The sequence below is a fragment of the Lepidochelys kempii genome, chromosome 10 (genome assembly GCF_965140265.1).
Source record: "Lepidochelys kempii isolate rLepKem1 chromosome 10, rLepKem1.hap2, whole genome shotgun sequence".
NCBI classification, from domain to species: Eukaryota; Metazoa; Chordata; order Testudines; family Cheloniidae; genus Lepidochelys; species Lepidochelys kempii.
In genome coordinates, this window is record NC_133265.1 from 82,634,907 (window position 1) to 82,654,469 (window position 19,563).

Below are 19,563 nucleotides of genomic sequence, written 5' to 3' on the forward strand. Positions count from 1 at the left end.
GATAAAAATATATTTCACTGAAAATTTGCTGTCCAGTTGTAGCAATAATATCGAGGCCCAGGGAGCAGCTCTGAGAGTCCCAACCCAAAACCACAGCCCTTGCTGTGTTGCCTTAGGTTTATGTGCTAGTTGGGAGGGTTTAGACTTTGTGGTGAGGGTGATGAAAGTATAAGAGAGACATGGCAGGTACCAAGATAACATGCCGCCTGCACTTTCTGCTTAATCCCCTGCTTGGAGTTCCCAACAGCCGCCAGCAGCTGCGTTTGTGTAGGCAAAAATGGTGGAGAAAAGCACACACAGCGGTAATCACAACGCCCCTATCTGTACACCAGCCTACAGCTCATGCACGCAGAGACACAGAACTCCCCGGCTCTTTCGAGGGAGCTGTAGCATCGGACCACCAGCAAGTCAGTGCCTCCTTTAGTCCTGACAGCACCCAGGGCGTGAGGCAGATTCTTTACACCAGTGGCTGTTTCCAGAGAGGGAGAGAAAATGCACACTTGAGCACTGCTCCCTTTCCTATTGAAGGCTAGATCCAGCCTTTGTCTTTCAGTAGCAGCCTATCTTGCCATACATCTCTGATTCTCTGTTATGCCATTACTTTCATATTATTATTAGTCATTTATTTAGCGTTTGCATATTTGCTGAGCCAAGCAATAGTGTTCTTAGTGGCCAAGTGGAGCTGTCTGAGCCCACTGCTGAAATTCACTAATTACAAATTTTCAATCTTTTTTCTTATCATAAACCAAGCAAATTCTGGGTGCCAACCCACATCACAAACACAAAAGTGCTATACATCCTGTGACAAAGTTCCTCCTCTACCTTGGTGGATCTTGCACTTATTGGCAGATTTGCTCGCCTTGGAGCTTCATAGCAGCCCTCAGTTTGGCCGTTTTTCTGAACCCACAGTCCAGGTCGACTCCTCCTGTGTCTGACCAGGAGTTGGGAGGTTGGGGGGAACCCAGGCCCGCCCTCTGCTCCGGGTTCCAGCCCAGGGCCCTGTGGAATGCAGCTGTCTAGACTGCCTCCTGGAACAGCTGTGTGACAGCTACAATCCCTGGGCTACTTCCCCATGGCCTCCTCCCAACACCTTCTTTATCCTCACCATAGGACCTTCCTCCTGGTGTCTGATAATCCTTGTACTCCTCAGTTCTCCAGCAGTCCACCTTCTCACTCTCAGCTCCTAATGCCTCTTGCTCCCAGCTCCTCATACGCACACCACAAACGGAAATGAGCTCTTTTTTAAAACCCAGGTGCCCTGATTAGCCTTCCTTAATTGATTCTAACAGCTTCTTGATTGGCTGCAGGTGTTCGAATCAGCCTGTCTGTCTTAATTGTCTCCCAGAAGGTTCCTGATTGTTCTGGAACCTTCCCTGTTACCTTACCCGGGGAAAAGGGACCTACTTAACCTGGGGCTAATATAGCTGCCTTCTATTACTCTCCTGTAGCCATCTGGCCCGACCTTGTCACAATCCTAAAAGAAAAAAGCCAAGATATTTACCCAGTGCATGGATTCCCACCTATTAACTGCAGAAACAGTGTTGCCAACTGGACAAGCACTTGACTGGGACTCAGGAGATCTGGCTTTGCCCCTGACTTGTTGGACAGCTTTGGGCAAGTCAAGTCTCTGCTCTGTGCCTCAGTTTCTCCATATATAAAATGGAGATAATCATACTGACCTCCTCTGCCATTCAAAAGCACCATACAAGAGCTAGGTATTGTTGTTATTGCTGCAGTATTCCCAGCACACAGATTTTCGTGTGTTATGCCATTACTGTGCTCAAAAGGTGGAAGGCAGAAGTGGCTTTCAGCCACCATTGCCCTCCCAGTGTTCAGAGCTGCTCTAACATTTTGCTTCCCCTGGCTCTGCATGGGCCCTAGGAAGCAGGGAGTGGCTAGACCCCACTGTGCTTCAGCCACAACTTGCTCCACTGTTCCCACTCCTGGCCTGCCCCATACATCAGGCGATGGGAGAAGGGCTGGTATAGAACCCTTATGCCAGCTCCTCATCAGCCAGCGAAAATAGTCTCAGGGGTCCATTTCAATCCTTCTAATACCATCAAAGTTCCTGGGGCTTTGCACGGAGGGGTTGGGCCATGATTGGGCCCTTGATTAATTATGCCAGCTCCAGAAAGGGTGCTCACTCCTGGCATGCCTTTAAAGAAACTCAAGAAACTCAGGTGTCTCTCACCGCCCCATGAATTTCTTGGTTGGGGGAGGGGGGGAACTGAAGGAAAGTGCAAGCAGAGCCTAAGGTCTCATTGTCACATCTACTAGCCATCATGCCGTTTGAATCAGCATGCCAGGCCCTGGAGACCTTCATCTGAAATGCAGCACGTTTTCGGAATACAGGCCTCCTCCACGGTATCAGAACATCATTGTAAATGTTCTCCCTGGCTCCGAAAGGAACGCTTTCTCTCTCTGTCATGTTCGGAGCCCATATTTGTTCAAGGAACAATTAAGAATTCAGTCGACTCCCTCCAGTCTCCCCTCTCTGATGCGTACGTTAATGAAAGTCCAGGCATTCCCTGTTAATATTTCCCTGCCCGTTGGGCCTGTAGTGCGCAGTAAGAATGAGTGCTTTAGCTCATTTATGCAAATTGAAATTTGCATCAGTCCATCATTAGGCTGTAGCTCTTATTTTAGACGAACATGGTTAATTTCAGAGGGAAAATTTAATGGAGCATTTCGTTCACGTGCAGCACGTCTCTGACACTTCATCGTCTTTGGAAGTATAAATAAACAACGGACAAAGCCCGAGTCCCCTGTAATTCTCTTGACTCACTCAGAAAACCAAACCAAACCGTTTGTACTAAGAACAGGCGTGCAAAAGTCAGGAGATGCAAATTTACCCCTCATTAATTGTTGTATTTATTCCATGATGCCACCTGTTCCTGTGACAGGCTCTCATAACAAAGACTTCTCACAGTAGATTAAAGAGCACCTTTATCATTATTCTGAAAGGTGTTTCACACGGGAACATTAGTTCTCCTACATTATTCTTGCATGTTATAAAAAGTGTCTTTTTAAAATATTAGACAGCAATCGAGATTAATTTAAACCACATCAAACATGCATTGCTGGTTTGTTTGCATTTTCATTCCCACCGACACGAGTACTCTGGTACACAGCTTTAGATTTGATGCATTAGCCATAGACCTAATTAAATGGTGCATCCCTGCATGTGAATAAATCCAGCCTTTATTCTATTCTCCCCACAAACTAAAATACTGTTGGGAATAATGGTAAGCGGAGGTCTTGGGGTACATTCCGTGACTGTACAGAAATATGGAAGGACTGGAGGAATTGCGGATCCCAGGGCCTATAAATGCAGATGGGCAGCTAGTGGGACTGGCAAAAAAACCCAAGAAGATGAGCTGCCCAACACCCAGGGACAGCCACTTCTGTAAACTCCAGCAGGAACCTATCTTCATCTTTAAGCACTTGAAAATCTCTCCCTCCGTGTTCAAATACTCTAACCAGGGGCTCTACAGCAAATCCTCAACTACCAAGATGGCTGAAATGGGAAAGAGATGGGAGTTGAGGCAAGGCAGCGACCATCGCTTCTTGCACCTTGTCTACACTGGCGTGCAGGGTACCTGTAGCTATATGCTGCAGTGAAGAGTGGACTGTTCCACTAGGCACAGCGTGGGTGTGTAGAAAGCCCATGTGGGTACATACCCGAAGGCTCTGCTGGGTCTGTGTCCTGCTCACCTAAGCAGTGCGTCACTGTCTACACTGCTATTTATATGTGTGGCTGGGAGTGGGGGGCGTGCAGTGTAGACATAGCCTTGGTGACCACCAGTTCAAATCCAGCTCAGGTCAGAAGCCCTCCTAAGTTGTTTGGGTCTGACAGGTGTTTCATGACTCATGTGAAATAAGTTTGATAATTACAGTTCAGGTTTTAGTGGACAGGTGCCTGAAATCACAACACTCTCAACCAAACTGGCAGCCTCAGCAGAGGCACCAAGGAGTGATGGCCCTGGAGACATTATCTCCTTAATCCTGCCAAAAAGGCTTGAGTCACATTACTGGGGAAACCTCCATTCTCGGGGGTGGATATGCAGCACCTGTCTGGTAGCTAGAGGCAGTGATGAGCTGCCAAAATCTTAACAACGGGTTCCCTCCTCACCCCACGAGGGGGTCATTGCCCACCCCCACCCCCCGGGACTCCTGCCCCATCCAACCCCCCCGCATTCCTTGACGCCTCCCCCTAGCCCCATCCACCCCCCTTCCCTGTCCTCTGACTGCCCCCAGAACCTGGCAGGAGGATCTCGTGGGCCACCGTAGTGGGTGCCCACCCCACCCCTAAGAGCCAGAGGCACCTGCCGGGGGGCGAGGTGGGGAGTCCCGGAGGTGCTTACCTGGGGCAGCTCCCAGGAAGCATCCGGCAAGTCCCTCTGGCTCCTAGGGGCAGGGGAGCGTAGCTGGGGGGGAACAGGGGGAGTGGCTGCTCCCCGCACTGATCACATCAAAAGTGGCGCCTTAGGCGCCGACTCCTTGGGATGCTCCAGGGCTGGAGCACCCATGGGGTCGGCCCCTAAGGCGCCACTTTTGGCCGGTTAAATTTAGAAGCCCTTTTAGAACCGGTTGTCCCTCGCGGGACAACCGGTTCTAAAAGGGCTTCTAAATTTAACAGCCGGTTCTAGCGAACCGGCTCCAGCTCACCACTGGCTAGAGGACATCAGAGCTCTCAGCCTGGCACCTTACAGAAGCCACAGGGCCCGAAAGTGAAATTCTTGGTGAATTAACCCCTGGATCATTAGCTGGCAATTTTGCAGTTTATGGAGCGGACGTTGGGAAGCTTTGCAACCTGTGTGCAGCAGTAAATGTAAAACCCAAAGTCACAACCATTTCCCTGGGGGGATGGAAACTTTTAATCTTCATTCATTTTCAGTTGAAATAATTTCTGCAATGGCAGAAAGTTTATAGTGCTTTTAAATATAAATTGTGCCTTCTTTATCAAGTGACTGAGCAAGGACTTCAAATTCAGAGATTATGGTCATTTGGAACGGGAGTATTTTATCACTGAAAATCACAGCCCAGCAATCTCCCCTTCTCGCCGCCCCAGGGGCTGCCCTCAACGTTACTTCACTTAACATTCAAGCCACATACTCCTCATGGAGGATCTATCAGCCAGATACCTGAAAACACATTTTCAACTCCAGCGAGCAATTGACTTTCAAAGCTTGTGATGCTTGTCAGTGTGTCTCCTAGGGCAACAAACTCAGGATAGAAGGATGTATCCATGCTTTCTCCAGGAGAAAAATATCAGGGCGAGAGAAGATGCAGGTTGGGTTTTAACATTATTTACGGGCTGTAAAATATTCAGAGGAAAAACCTTTGCAAAACTTTGATCTGTTTTGCTGCACAGACATTGTAGTTCACGCCCAGGGACTAAGCATCATTTCCCTTGTAGTCTTTCTGGCCCAGGAGTACCTTGTGGCTGTGTCGGCCTGAGTGGCACCGGCTGGCCATCCTGGCAGCGCTAGCAACATCAGAGATGTCTCTGTCACCGCGTTGTTCGGCTTTCACAAGAAAACCCGTCAGTTATCCTGCAAGTTGGCAGCGCAACGGGCAGGACTTGTCAGGACTTTTTCATCTTCCAAACTCCTTACAGCCCCCTGTGCGATCACTGCGGACCAGGCGCTGAGACGGGGAGGCTGGAGGCCAACGAGGGGTTGCTGCCGGGGCAGGACTAGAGCTCAGGAGTCGCTGGTACCTGGGCCTGGGTTCAGATCCCCAGCCCACACCTCTCTCTCTGGGATGGTAACGGAACAGCATCCACTGGCTTGAGCTGCTGTCTCCTTCTGATCATCTGACCCCACGCTGGAGTTGCTGGCAGGAGTGATCATAACAAGAGCCCTCCCTGGGGATGGGGGGAGGGAAACCTCAGCAGAAACTGGGGGAGAGACTTTGGCAATGGATGTCCTTCAGTGCAGGACAAACAACAAGCCTGAATAATGATTTAGTCTCCTTTTTCTGAGCACATGAATAATCGCAACCACCCCCACCCCCACCCCCACCCCCACCCCCCCCGCAATCCCGGCAGAACACAGCCCCACGCCAGCATCCAACGTCTTGTCGGCATGCCGTCGCTTTGGGCTCGGAAGGAAGTGTAAGCTCCTTGGGCGTGCTCCACTGCCGGTACCCACTCAGCAGGCCGGTCAGGAATCGAGATCACAGACATTGCACCTTCCTGAAAACCAGGGACTGGAGGTTTCTGCACAGGTGTGCAGTGTCGTATGCCTAAGCAAAAGGTGAACGTGGCTGGGCAGGGAGCAGAGAAGAGCCTATATTGCGGTACTTAGGGCTCTCCGGGACAGGCATCAAGGCCCAGATCTGCAAAGATATTTCAGCACCTAACTCCCATTGAAGCTCTTTGAGGATCTGGGTCCAAGTTGCTCTTGCCTAGTAGCAAAACTAAAGCCTAAGTTTTGACTCAGGGTATCTTTCTCACTGCACTTCTTCTTGTGCTCTGCAATCGAAGCCCAGCTATTCTAATAAATAGTTAGAATAAAGGACGTACCACCTCAGGGTTGGCTGGTTTCAGCTCCCAGTACACATCACTGCAAGTGCGTTGGATCCTAGACGTTGGCTGCCCCGTGAGAGGTCAATATCAGATCAGTTCCATCAGATACCGATATCAAACGACTTCCGGTCTGCCCCACCGCATCACTGCTGGAGATGGGAGACCTTGCCTTCAGGCCTTGGGGAAAAAATACCTCCCATTCACTTTTCATTTTATTTACTAACTAACCACCACCATTTAGCTCACAGTCAGCCCGTCTTGCCTCACTAATCTCTCCTCCACCAACTCCCGAGCGTACATGCTGAAAAGCCTACACTTTGTGCCAGTGGGAAGTCTGAGGCACACAGTATGCGACAGAAATCCACAGAGTGGATAAGAGATCAGAGAGGAGAATTTGACTCAACCACTGGCCTGTAATTAGTGGACCAGAGTGCTTATTTTCTGCAAGCCACTTCTCCCAAATTAGTGTTTGGACAAAATCTGTCCAAGTGCAGTGTAAGTAGTTGTTGCTCTTTATTATCTGTATTGCGGTAGAACATAGAAACCCCACCCCTGCACCAGGGCCCCACTGTGCTAAGCACAAACACAGGAGACAGACAGTCCCTGCCCCACCGTTCTTAGCTGGTGGTGAATCAGGATCCCCCATTGAAACCAGCTGGACCAAGCTGCGCCAGGGACTCCACAGTAGGATGCGTCTGGGAGATCACCGGGCAGCACAGCTCGATACAGCGGCTCCGACCTGAGCAAACACTTTACCTTGCGGTGGTGAGAAACATGCCAGCTCCAGTTCCCAGAACAATCTGCTCTCATTTTTGTGGCCTTTTGACTTCGACGTGAGCTGGCTGGTTGTGTCTGCAGTGCAGGTGTCTGCCAAGGGGCAGTTTGCACATGTGGTCGCGTGGACAGAACTGCACTATCTGCTTTTCCGTTGATGCCACAACAAGGAAGGGATTGTGCGTCCCCAGGCCGGCAGCTGTTGCCTGTTACTCACTGCCAGCGGGCTTGGAATGCTTCTCAGAACCAAACAAACATCACACGTTGAACCGAAGAACCATCCTTCTGGTTTTTTAAATGTGCTGCATTCCCCTCCTCTCCCTCCCTTCCCCTAGCCTCAGTCCACGTGCGCTCCACGCACCCCTCCTTCCCCCCCCATCCGTGTCCCATTAGTGCTCTCTCTCCTGGCCAGTCTTTCCACTTAGCTAATCCCTTCCTACCCTAACCCCCCCCCCCCCAAAGTTAAAAATACCAATGCCCCAGCCTCTCTCCCTCTTGCCCTGCCGGAAACCTCACATCACTAACAGGGCGTGTTCAAGCCATTGCTCTGTCGGGATTGCTATTATTTATTGGGGTTACTGTAGCACCGGGGGCCCCACCCACAGACAGGGCCCCAGTGCACAGACACTGCACCAAAAGACGGTCCCTCCCCCCAAAAAGCGTACAGTCAAACTTAAAAGACAAGACAAAACAGGTGGCTGCAGACAGAGAGCACAGGGGAACAATGGGACAATAGGACAGGCTGTTGTACCAATATTCCAGTTGACTAAACATTGCCAGTCTTGTTCTGTGCGGACTGCATCCACACAATACATACACTACCCATAAGGAGGATGTCACGCGGGCTGCAGCTGTGTGCTGATTGGCTGCAGGCTGAGAACCACTGCACTAGACCGATCTGGGGTCACCTCCTAGGGCTGCCTCTTTGACAGTGGGTTAGTTGCTTAGCGTGAAATCCTGGCCCCACTGAAGTCAAGGGCAAAACTTCTATTGACTTCACTGGGGCCAGGATTTCACCCTTGATTTTCTCTGTGCCTCTATTTCTCATCTGTAAAATGGGCATATTAGCATGCCTTTTCTCCCAGCCTGGGTCTGTCTGCTCTTGGAACAACTTACCAAGGGTCGTGGTGGATTCTCCATCACCAGCAATTTTTTAAATCAACATTTAAAGTTGATTAAACGTGTATTTCTAAGAGATCGGCTCTAGTTCAAACAGGAATTCATTCAGGGAAGTCCTATGGCCAGTGTTATACAACAGGTAGACTAGATAATCACAGTGATCTGTTCTGGTTTTATAATCTATGTATCGTCAGTGCATGGGCTGTCTCTTACTAGGAGTTTACACAGTGTCTAGCTCAGTGAGGCTCTGATCTCAGCTCTACCATGATACAAATGATGGCAAATATCTCCCCATAACCGTGGGCCATACAGATCACAGATGCAACTAGGAAAGCCATTTATTAGTATTCCTGGGTTTTCGTTTAATCTGGTGTCAACAGTTTTGCCTGTAGGAAACATGTACAATTTATAAATACAGAGAAACAGAAATGTCTCAGTACTCCATTTTAAAAAGAAAACGCTATCAGAGATAAACACTCATTTAATTGTCCACATCTTTTATGAGGGTCAAAAATGTAGGGAACCAAACTACAATTTAGGCTAGTCCTTCCCGTTTAGTAACTTTAAGTGTCATAATGAGAAACATGCCAAAGCTAAAGGACATAATGAGACTAAATAGTCAGGTAGCAGGTATTCAGCCCACAATTTTTAAACCAATCATTTGCAGCCAGGCAGATTGAAATAATAAGCTCTTCAAGAGGTGCGAACGTTCACACCCATTGATCTGAAGCGGGTGTGAATGTTCCAGGCGAATTATGATCACGGACATGCCAGCTTTGCTATTCACTTCACAGCTGATGGCTGTACTCTCTCCACTTGTTCAGTGCAACTAGATGTACCTGCTATGTCTGGATGTAACAAATCCGTTTGACTATCCTCCATTCCTAGCACATTTCTTAAATATTCCTCTGCCCCAATTTCCTGAGCTCTGGATAAAGACCAACTGGCAGTCTCCATCGTTATGTATCTTAGCCAGCCTTAACAAGGTCTTGCATTCTCCTGCTTCTCTGCCTAGCATATATAGAGCAGTCTGGATTAGTTCTGATCATTTTCTGCTTTAATTCCAGACTCTGGGTCTCTGTGATTTCTTGTTCGGTTTGTACTGATGGCTGGGAGGACCATGACTGGACACATGGCATCATGAGAACGATGTAGCAGGCCGTGCGCTGAAAATCCCACAGGCCCCCACCTGCCAAGAGTCCAGTTAGCTTAGTAAGAGAGCCTGATAGTTGGGCTTGAAGTGGGGGACTGAGGGCCACTTGCAAAGGAAAATAAATTGGGCTTGTGCCCTTCATTGTTTCTTTATGACGTATTGATCTGGCCATCTCTGGGACATCTCTGGTGCCCATCGCCTAGTATCAAAGCACCTCGCACTCTTGAATGTATAAAGAGGGTGTGGGCGTGGGAGCCTAGGGGAGAGGGATTGTTGGACTTTTATGCTCTAGAAATTCAGGTCCCTCTCAGCTGGCAGACTGAGGACAGGAGGATGAGTGCAACACTGACATCCCAAGAGTCCAGAGAATGGACACGGAGCCATGGTGAGGGGAAGGGACTTCCGCTAACGGGCTTCCAGTCCTTTGGTTGTGTTTGTCACTGTGGGTGGGATAGAGCTAGGGCCCAGATTCTCAGAAGTGCTTTAGGCACCTCACTTTCATGGAATTCAGTGGAAACTGGGCACCTAAATACCTTGGAGGACCTGGGCCCAGCTGGATATAGATCAGCTTCAGCCAGAGATCTCTCACCAGCATGGAGCCCCCCTGGGCTGGGGCCTGGCTCTGACCTCGCAGCTCAGCAGGGTCCGAGTCTGGTCCCTGGTGAGTAGTAACTAGACTACCTAGAACCTCGCCTGCATCTTATGAGAGCATCAACTGTTCTTTGGGGCAGGGACAAGCTTTTTGTTCTTTTGTCTGTACAACGCCTAGCACAGCGGGGTCCTGGTCCATGCCCGGGTGTCAGAGACTACCACAAATGACAAATATACAGAACAACGGCTGTACCGGGCTAGGTAGACGGACCAGGCTGAGTAACTGCAATACAGACTTGGCAACACTAGAGAAACCAAGGAGCGTCTAGTTTACTACTAGGTCAGGCTCTTCTGGCTGGAACCTTCTGAACCAACGTCTGCATGAGCATTCAGGATCCAATGACCGTTCTGCAGCGAGAGCGGGTGATGCCACAGCTGCTTGCAGGCTGGGTACCCGTCGGCTGCCTTCCCCAACTGCGAGTGTGGCTGCACTCCAGCGGCCGTGCACACACACAGAATTAAAAGTGCTTTGGGATGCTTAAAGCTGAAGGCTCTCCACCAGGCTGCCCTAGCAGGGCTCCCAGCACAGAAGTATCATGGTTTCCAGCTGAAGGAAAAAAAGTCCCCTCTGCATAAATAAACAAAGGCCAGCTTGGGAAAAATACTGCGTTGAATTGTGCCTGGTGACTTTGTAGTGTCAACTGATGCTCACTAAACGTTATGTGGAAACTGTTTAACTCACAAGGTTATAAAAAAATGGGGAGAAAAATGAACAATAAAAAAAAAGAGCCCAGGTTTGCCTTTAAGCTGCTGCGTGGAACTGCTGACAAAGCTGCTCCTGACAAAATCCCAGCAGGAGGGGAAGAAACTGTCTCTTTGCTCTGCCTGTCTCCCGCTGAACGAGGCTCACTTTTAACGGACTGAATACATACAACATACAGCTGACAACAAAGATGTTAGACTAACCTAACAAGAGAGTGAAACAGAAACAGCACACAGCGAGTAATTAGAATCTAATTAATTTGCATTTCACAAGAGACTCAGAGATGTCAGGGGGGAAAAAATTCCCAAAGATTAAAGGCCTTACAGAGCCGGGGTGGGGTGAGTGGAACATTCAGAGCAGATGAAACTGACAAACCGAAACCGGCAGAGCCAGTTGGGATGTAGAGAATTAAATGGCAGCAGGTGTGAAAGTGACCGGACTGGGAGCCCCCGTGAACAAGGGTGGATATGGGTCAGCAAAATTACAACAAAAATATCAAACCAGCAACTTTTCAAATGTTTTGCAGCGTTCCTTCGTTTGCGGTGTTCTCTCCCGCTCCCGCTGGATGACTTCGCCAGAGGAGAAAGAAAGAAAGAAAGAAAGACGACGCCAGTATCACAAGCACATCAAGCTACTTGAGCCGGGTTTGAAGGGAAAAGAAGACATTGCACGGGCTTTAGGGGCTCCACCAACAGAATTACGGACTGTGACTTCCCTAGCTAAGACAGTAGCTTCCCAAAATTAGTGCTCACAATATGTTCAGCCCTCCATTTCTTAACGCTGGCTGCTCCGGTGAGGCGAGAGATTTGGGAGCTACATAACATCAAGGGAAGATTTACCGCTTACCGCGAGAATGATAGCACCAGACAGAAGAGGGTGTTGTCAGAGGTGCCAGAGAGGCCACACAAGCCCTAAGGAGAAAAATAAAAACCCATCACACCCCTTTTTGCCACATTGTCGTCATTGCTAGATATTGACAGCTGTCAGGAACGCCACGCCAGCTCCTGGCATCGCTGCCCTGCCTGTTCGTGTGAGCCACTTCGTAATTAACTGCTTCCGTGAGGTTGGGGCAGTCTCCGGGGAAATTTAAGATCAGCAAAGCGGTGTAAGCGTCATGTTTAGGAAAGGCAGGTAATGCCTGTGAAAGACCTGGGTTCTCTTGCGCCATACCTGCTTGAGTCTCAGTGGATTGCAAGGTATCAATTCCCTTGGGATTTACAGGACTAATTTGTCATGATTCAACACAGTATCTTGGCAGCAGGGAGGTGGAGACACACCTTTCAAATGGTTTTTTAATCTATGGAGATGCTCTTTTGGGATACACAGGGAGATTTGAATGAAGTTGTTCGTTTTCCTTTTACTTCCAGTTCAGTTTGTAAGACTCGCAGAATGGAACTGGCTGCAGTAGGGTATGTCACGTTTCCTAATCAAGTGAGAACGAGTTTGCTTGGTGCAGAGCCCAGGTACTCCAAAATGGAAGACATCTTCTGCAAGGGGAGAGGGGGTGGTTGGGGAGTCGGGGGTCATTGTCATTTACAGGCAGGCAGGCAGGCAGAAAGAAAATCAGCTAATGCTAAGGCTGGCTTCCATTTCACCCACCAACTTAGAGTTTCCCAATTCAAGTTCCAGGATCTTTATTTCTTTAATGTCCTTAGTCATCATCCTCACACACCCTGTGTTTAACCAGCCACTTGGAAAAATGTTTGTCTCACTAATTATTGCATTGTGGATGTAATCATTAAGAAGCAGGATGACTGGAAAGACATGATCGAACAGCACATTGCTGTCCTGCTGATTCTGCTCGGGATCTCCCTTGGCCACTTAAAGATCACTTCTGTAGCAGCAGCTTCCAAAACTCCCTTCTCACGCATACCAGCCCTGACTGTGGGTTCTGGCCACAGAATGGCTGGGGTCGGTGGAGGTCGCAGTAGCAACAACCAGAGGTGACGAGGGCCTGGACAAGAGCTTAAGATGCGAGGATAGAAGTAAATGGTCAGATCTTAGAAACGCTGGGTAGGATTCAGACTGAGCCTGACCGTGGGGTGCAAAGGAGAGAGGGAGTCAAAGACGACCGTCATGCTATGGGCTTGGGGGCGGAGGAAATGCCAGAATTTCAGTTATGGAGGAGGCATCAGAGATGCAGGCTGAGGTGTGGAGAGCTAGGTCTGGGGGTCACCAGTGAGGAAATGGCAGCTGAAACTTCCTGCGAAAAGGAGATCACCCAGGGAAAGGGCCTAAAGGGAGCAGAGGACAAGGACCCACCAAGGTAGATTTGGAAGGAGCAGCCAGAAGGGTGGAAGCAGAAGAGGACAAAGCCAAGAGAGGGGCGAACAAATCACCCCAGCAGAAACAACTTGGGGTTTAAGGGGGATTGAGTATGGACCATAAGCCCGGAGATGTGGCCAGCAAGCGGTCACGCCCGTGGCCAGAGGAGCTCCGTTGGTGTGGGGAGGCCAGAAGCTGGATCAGAGGGGCTCCAGGATGGCACTGCAGGAGAGAAATGCAAGACCAGAGCTTGCTGGATGAGCTCGGAGGAAGAGCAGAGGTGGGAAGGAAACTGGAGAGGGAGATGGGGTCAAGGACTGGCTTTCTGTCTACACTGTGATAAAAAATCCCGTGGCACCAAGTCTCAGAGCCCGGATCAGCTGACTCGGGCTTGCGGGGTTAAGAGCAGCAGTGTAGACATTTGGGCTCAGGCTAGAGCCAGCTCCGAGACCCACTCCTCCCTTGTGGGATCTCAGAGCCAGGCTTCACTGCTGTTTTTAGCCCCACAGCCCGAGCGCCCATGTCAGCTGGCCAGGGCCATGCATTGTAGCCATACTCCCAGGGCAGAGAGAGGCTAGACCATGCTTGTATTGTGAGGGGAAGGAGAGGGAGAAGAATGGGAGAGTCTGGGAAGGGTATCCAGCCACCACGAGGGCATGCGGTCAGCAGGTCAGGTGGAAGGGTTGGAGATGAAGAAAGGTCGGGGGGGAGATGAATCCTAGAGGGGGAGGGGATAAACTCCTGCTTGCACCAATGTCAGCCTATACCGACGGCCCAGCGATCCCCCATCGGACGGCACACCATGGGGTGCCACATTCTCACGCCATCACGTCTGTGCAAGCTGCAGCTGGCTCCTCTCTAGGGTTATTTGCAGCCTTTCTAAAATTAGCCGGAGGTTTCCTGATCAAAGCCCTTGAAGGGCAGACATAACACTGGGGGCGCTGTGCCGGTACATTGCAATCAAGTTACGCATTCTGGGCTATCCCACGGGTTTGGCTGGCCATGTCAGCGCTTCCTTCAGCTCACACAATCAGACAAGGCCTGGAATACAGGAAAGCCCCTGGTCTCTTATCTGTGCTCCAGAGAACAGTCATATCTTCTGCTGTGTACTACCCGGCTAGTCTCGGGCTCTTGGAACCCTGAATATAAACATTTGCTCATGTTCCAGCTGAACATGAACATTGCTAGAACCAATTTATTACGTTCTTCCCTCCTCGCACGGCAGAAAACATTCCAACGCACACCGAGAGTTTGGGATGTGGAGGGGTTTTGTACCTGGCCCTCCCACTTCCATATTTTCACTGCATCAACGCTGCAAAAATGCAGATGGGTACTGATTTTTCTTGTGGGAGGGGAAGATCAGAAGAGAAGCATTTAGCCCAGTTGGTCCTTATCTTTCGATGGGGGTTAAAATACTGATGATATGAGAAGGTTTCTTTCCGCCAATACACTTCAGTCCTGGGCAATGCGCCGCAAACACTGTTCAAGTTACAAGAACCGTGATTTGGGGCAGCAGAGCTGGGGGGATCTCCAGGTAGGAATATGCATTCTTCTCCCATTGCATGTGCACGCACACCCCCCCAGTCCCATTAATGCTAACGAGAGCTGTGCAAATGCACAGCGGGGACAGAATAACCCCCTAATTAAATAGAAAGAGCTAAAGAGACCTCCCTCTCATTCCAGTGCTCTCAAGGGAGCCTGATTCTGCCATATCACAGTTTTAGATCAGCATAAGGCCACTGAATTCAACTGAAGTACTCCTGCTTTACACCCGTGCATTTCCAGACCTTTGGCCGGGAAAGGAACATGATTTCATCTCTTCGGCCCATTCCTGTGTAGTCCTTACTCAGACAAAACTCCCACTGAAGTCAAAATCTTCAGAAAAAACAAACTGGCTGCTCTATCTGAAGTTAATGGGAGCTTTGCCAGAGCAGTGACTGCAGGATCCAGCCCTTCATTTGTAGTCTGAGTGCTACAGAAATGTTGCCACAAGATGAGGAGGTTGTGAGTCACCTAACCACCAAAACCATCGTTCCAAGCCCTGTATCACTCAGAGGCTGGGCAGGGAACACACATGCATTTATGGCTTCATGTATTTTTCTTCACTGCCCATTTAAAGCCTGCACACGTGCAGCCTTTCAATCCTTCAGCAAAACTGTGTCTGCCAGAAACCGACCGCTCTGACAGGCAATTCCTCTCACTCTCAAACATGATGGCTCAAAACCCAATTCTGGATAACAGCTGGGTTGTTTTCACATGGAGAAAATTAACTCAGGAGGCTTAGTTTACGTAGGCCTTTCCCCCAGGTAGGTAGATAACAGAGCTTTGGAAAGCTTTAACATTCGTTATTCTCTTTATCTGTTCCCAGAAACTTCTCGCCACCAGCAGCAGTCCACATGGAATCCAGGTGAGCCCATTCACCTGCACTGTGAGATAAATAACCCTCATTGCCTCTGGAGTAAAACATACAGCGTTCGGTGTAAACCCACAGCGAAACCTGGGAAAGAAAGACTCTATCCTGTTAAGAGAGCAGGAGGTTCAGCTGGGACACAACCCTCAGATAAGCACGGGCAGTGTCACTGTCTTTATGAGGCCCTGAAGGAAGCCTCTAAAGTTCCAAGATAATGAGCTTGAACACAGGAAGACTGAGCTCCCTGACAGGGGATGACCAAGGGTGGAGAGACGGGGCGTGAAGGGGGCTCAAATCAGCAATCTCTTAGTGGAATTTTAATGCAAGGAAGTGGCTAGATAGCCAAGCCTTGCTGTGGAAAGACAATTATACCCCACAGCAAAGACCATCACTGGCTCTTGAAGGGCCAAGAGACATCTCCTGGTGCTATCAGTGGCAGCAGAGACCATGAACACGGATAACAACGTGCAGAAGCAGCCTATAAATGCAAAACAATAGGCCCCTACCTTAGATGGGTCCCTGGAGAACATCAGAAACAATTTGTGCTGGGCTCGAAACAGGAGGGCCGAAGTCTCAGAGAAAGTTGTCAGAGGAACAACTCAGAGAAGTTGTCAGAGAAATTCCTCTGACAATTCTGCCACTGTCACCAGCTCAATTACAGCACAGTCCTTCAGAGACATTTGCAAACAAAATAAGGAAGATGAAAGATTAATGCACAGTTATCCTGACAGCCATCAGTTAGGCTGTGATATGTTTCTGCCTCCGGGATATGTGGCAGACATTATTCATAGTTCCCTTCTCACTTGTCATTATACAAATCTCAAGCAATTATAGCTTAAAACTATATAAAGTTCATAACTTTCCAGTGTGATTTGCCTGTAGATTTGTTAGTTCAGGACAGATCCAAATTATACAATTTATGAAACCCAATCCACATTTTAAACCTGAATATGTTATGGCAGAGATTAGAGATTCACAGTGATAATTATGCTAATGTTGTGTGGATGGATAACTGGCAGCAAAAAGTTGTTCTGAAATGTCTATTTATAGGGGGGGGAATCTTGCCATCTCAAGGCAAACATATGGGCTAGCAAAAGCAGACAAATTAAAATGAAAGTTTTTTTAAAAGCAATTCAGGTCTGTGCAAGCTTATAGCGTAACAGGTCGTTTATTATTATTATTAACTGTTATTAAGGTCACCCATAGAATCATAGAATCATAGAATATCAGGGTTGGAAGGGACCCCAGAAGGTCATCTAGTCCAACCCCCTGCTCAAAGCAGGACCAATTCCCAGTTAAATCATCCCAGCCAGGGCTTTGTCAAGCCTGACCTTAAAAACCTTTAAGGAAGGAGATTCTACCACCTCCCTAGGTAACGCATTCCAGTGTTTCACCACCCTCTTAGTGAAAAAGTTTTTCCTAATATCCAATCTAAACCTCCCCCACTGCAACTTGAGACCATTACTCCTCGTTCTGTCATCTGCTACCATTGAGAACAGTCTAGAGCCATCCTCTTTGGAACCCCCTTTCAGGTAGTTGAAAGCAGCTATCAAATCCCCCCTCATTCTTCTCTTCTGCAGGCTAAACAATCCCAGCTCCCTCAGCCTCTCCTCATAACTCATGTGTTCCAGTCCCCTAATCATTTTTGTTGCCCTTCGCTGGACTCTCTCCAATTTATCCACATCCTTCTTGTAGTGTGGGGCCCAAAACTGGACACAGTACTCCAGATGAGGCCTCACCAATGTCGAATAGAGGGGAACGATCACGTCCCTCGATCTGCTCGCTATGCCCCTACTTATACATCCCAAAATGCCATTGGCCTTCTTGGCAACAAGGGCACACTGCTGACTCATATCCAGCTTCTCGTCCACTGTCACCCCTAGGTCCTTTTCTGCAGAACTGCTGCCTAGCCATTCGGTCCCTAGTCTGTAGCTGTGCATTGGGTTCTTCCGTCCTAAGTGCAGGACCCTGCACTTATCCTTATTGAACCTCATCAGATTCCTTTTGGCCCAATCTTCCAATTGGTCTAGGTCCTTCTGTATCCTATCCCTCCCCTCCAGCGTATCTACCACTCCTCCCAGTTTAGTATCATCCGCAAATTTGCTGAGAGTGCAATCCACACCATCCTCCAGATCATTTATGAAGATATTGAATAAAACCGGCCCCAGGACCGACCCTTGGGGCACTCCACTTGATACCGGCTGCCAACTAGACATGGAGCCATTGATCACTACCCGTTGAGCCCGACAATTTAGCCAGCTTTCTACCCACCTTATAGTGCATTCATCCAGCCCATACTTCCTTAACTTGCTGACAAGAATACTATGGGAGACCGTGTCAAAAGCTTTGCTAAAGTCAAGAAACAATACATCCACTGCTTTCCCTTCATCCACAGAACCAGTAATCTCATCATAAAAGGCGATTAGATTAGTCAGGCATGACCTTCTTTTGGTGAATCCATGCTGGCTGTTCCTGATCACTTTCCTCTCATGCAAGTGCTTCAGGATTGATTCTTTGAGGACCTGCTCCATGATTTTTCCAGGGACTGAGGTGAGGCTGACTGGCCTGTAGTTCCCAGGATCTTCCTTCTTCCCTTTTTTAAAGATTGGCACTACATTAGCCTTTTTCCAGTCATCCGGGACTTCCCCGGTTCGCCACGAGTTTTCAAAGATAACGGCCAGTGGCTCTGCAATCACAGCCGCCAATTCCTTCAGCACTCTCGGATGCAACTCGTCCGGCCCCATGGACTTGTGCACGTCCAGCTTTTCTAAATAGTCCCTAACCGCCTCTATCTCCACAGAGGGCTGGCCATCTCTTCCGCATTTTGTGATGCCCAGCGCAGCAGTCTGGGAGCTGACCTTGTTCGTGAAAACAGAGGCAAAAAAAGCATTGAGTACATTAGCTTTTTCCACATCCTCTGTCACTAGGTTGCCTCCCTCATTCAGTAAGGGGCCCACACATTCCTTGGCTTTCTTCTTGTTGCCAACATACCTGAAGAAACCCTTCTTGTTACTCTTGACATCTCTGGCTAGCTGCAGCTCCAGGTGCGATTTGGCCCTCCTGATAACATTCCTACATGCCCGTAGGAATTTAGGTCACCCGACACTTCCCATTATAAGACCCCATTTTCAGTTACTTATAACTTTGCTAAATTTTAACTATTTGGGCTGAAATTTTCCATGCCATGCGTCTGCCTCAGGCTGAACTGTTTTTGGAAAATTTGAACACAAAAGTATTCAGCCATTTCCAGTAATAAGGCCAGGGAAAGTGCATTATGTTGCCTATGTTAAAAATTCTGGTATTTTTTTCTTTGGAAAGCTCTACCATTCTCCGTGCTTTGAAGCAGGGACTTGCAATTTGGCAGGGGGATGGCCTACGAGGCTGGGATGTGCCTTTTGCTATCCCCATGAAAATCCACTCAGGCATGGCAAAGGTATGAGCCTCTGAAAAAAGCAGTTTGCACATGCTCAGTAGAGACTTTCTACAGTGTTGCAACAAAAAACTCTGAAGATTCTTCTGTACTGAGCATGCTCCAGCCCATAGCTGCCTGTGAGCCATACAGTGTCCAGACTCGGGCACTTGAAACAAGAGATAGATGTGCGGGGGGACAGGAGGAATAGATTGAGACAGGGGCTTTGGAAAGGGGGAGAGTGTGTGGAACTGGAAGCTGGGCAAGGAGACTGGGATGGAGATGGGGATGAGAAGCTGGAGGAGTGGGGACTGGCTAGGTGAGGAGAATGGGACTAGGATGAGGAGCCGGGGTGAGGAAGAGACATGTTCGAAGAGATGGGGCAGCAGGGTCAGGCTTGGGAGGAGATGAGCGGAAGAGTTGATACCCGCTAGAGTACATTCCCTGCCAAACCCTGCAACAGAACCCAAGATTCCCGAGTCTCACCATTCCTTTGCTGCCAGCAAATATCTATGAAACCCACTGGACAAAAAAAATAGTCCCAGCC

The 19,563-nt window shown here is 49.0% G+C and overlaps 1 long non-coding RNA gene across 1 annotated transcript in view; it reads left to right on the forward strand.

The window, feature by feature from the left end:
• LOC140895144 (uncharacterized) overlaps positions 1–19,563 on the forward strand; it is an 87,414-nt gene that overhangs the window by 44,925 nt on the left and 22,926 nt on the right. The window contains exon 2 of the long non-coding RNA XR_012154119.1: positions 15,566–15,604. This is a non-coding gene — a long non-coding RNA (uncharacterized lncRNA). The remainder of the gene's footprint in view (positions 1–15,565; positions 15,605–19,563) is intronic.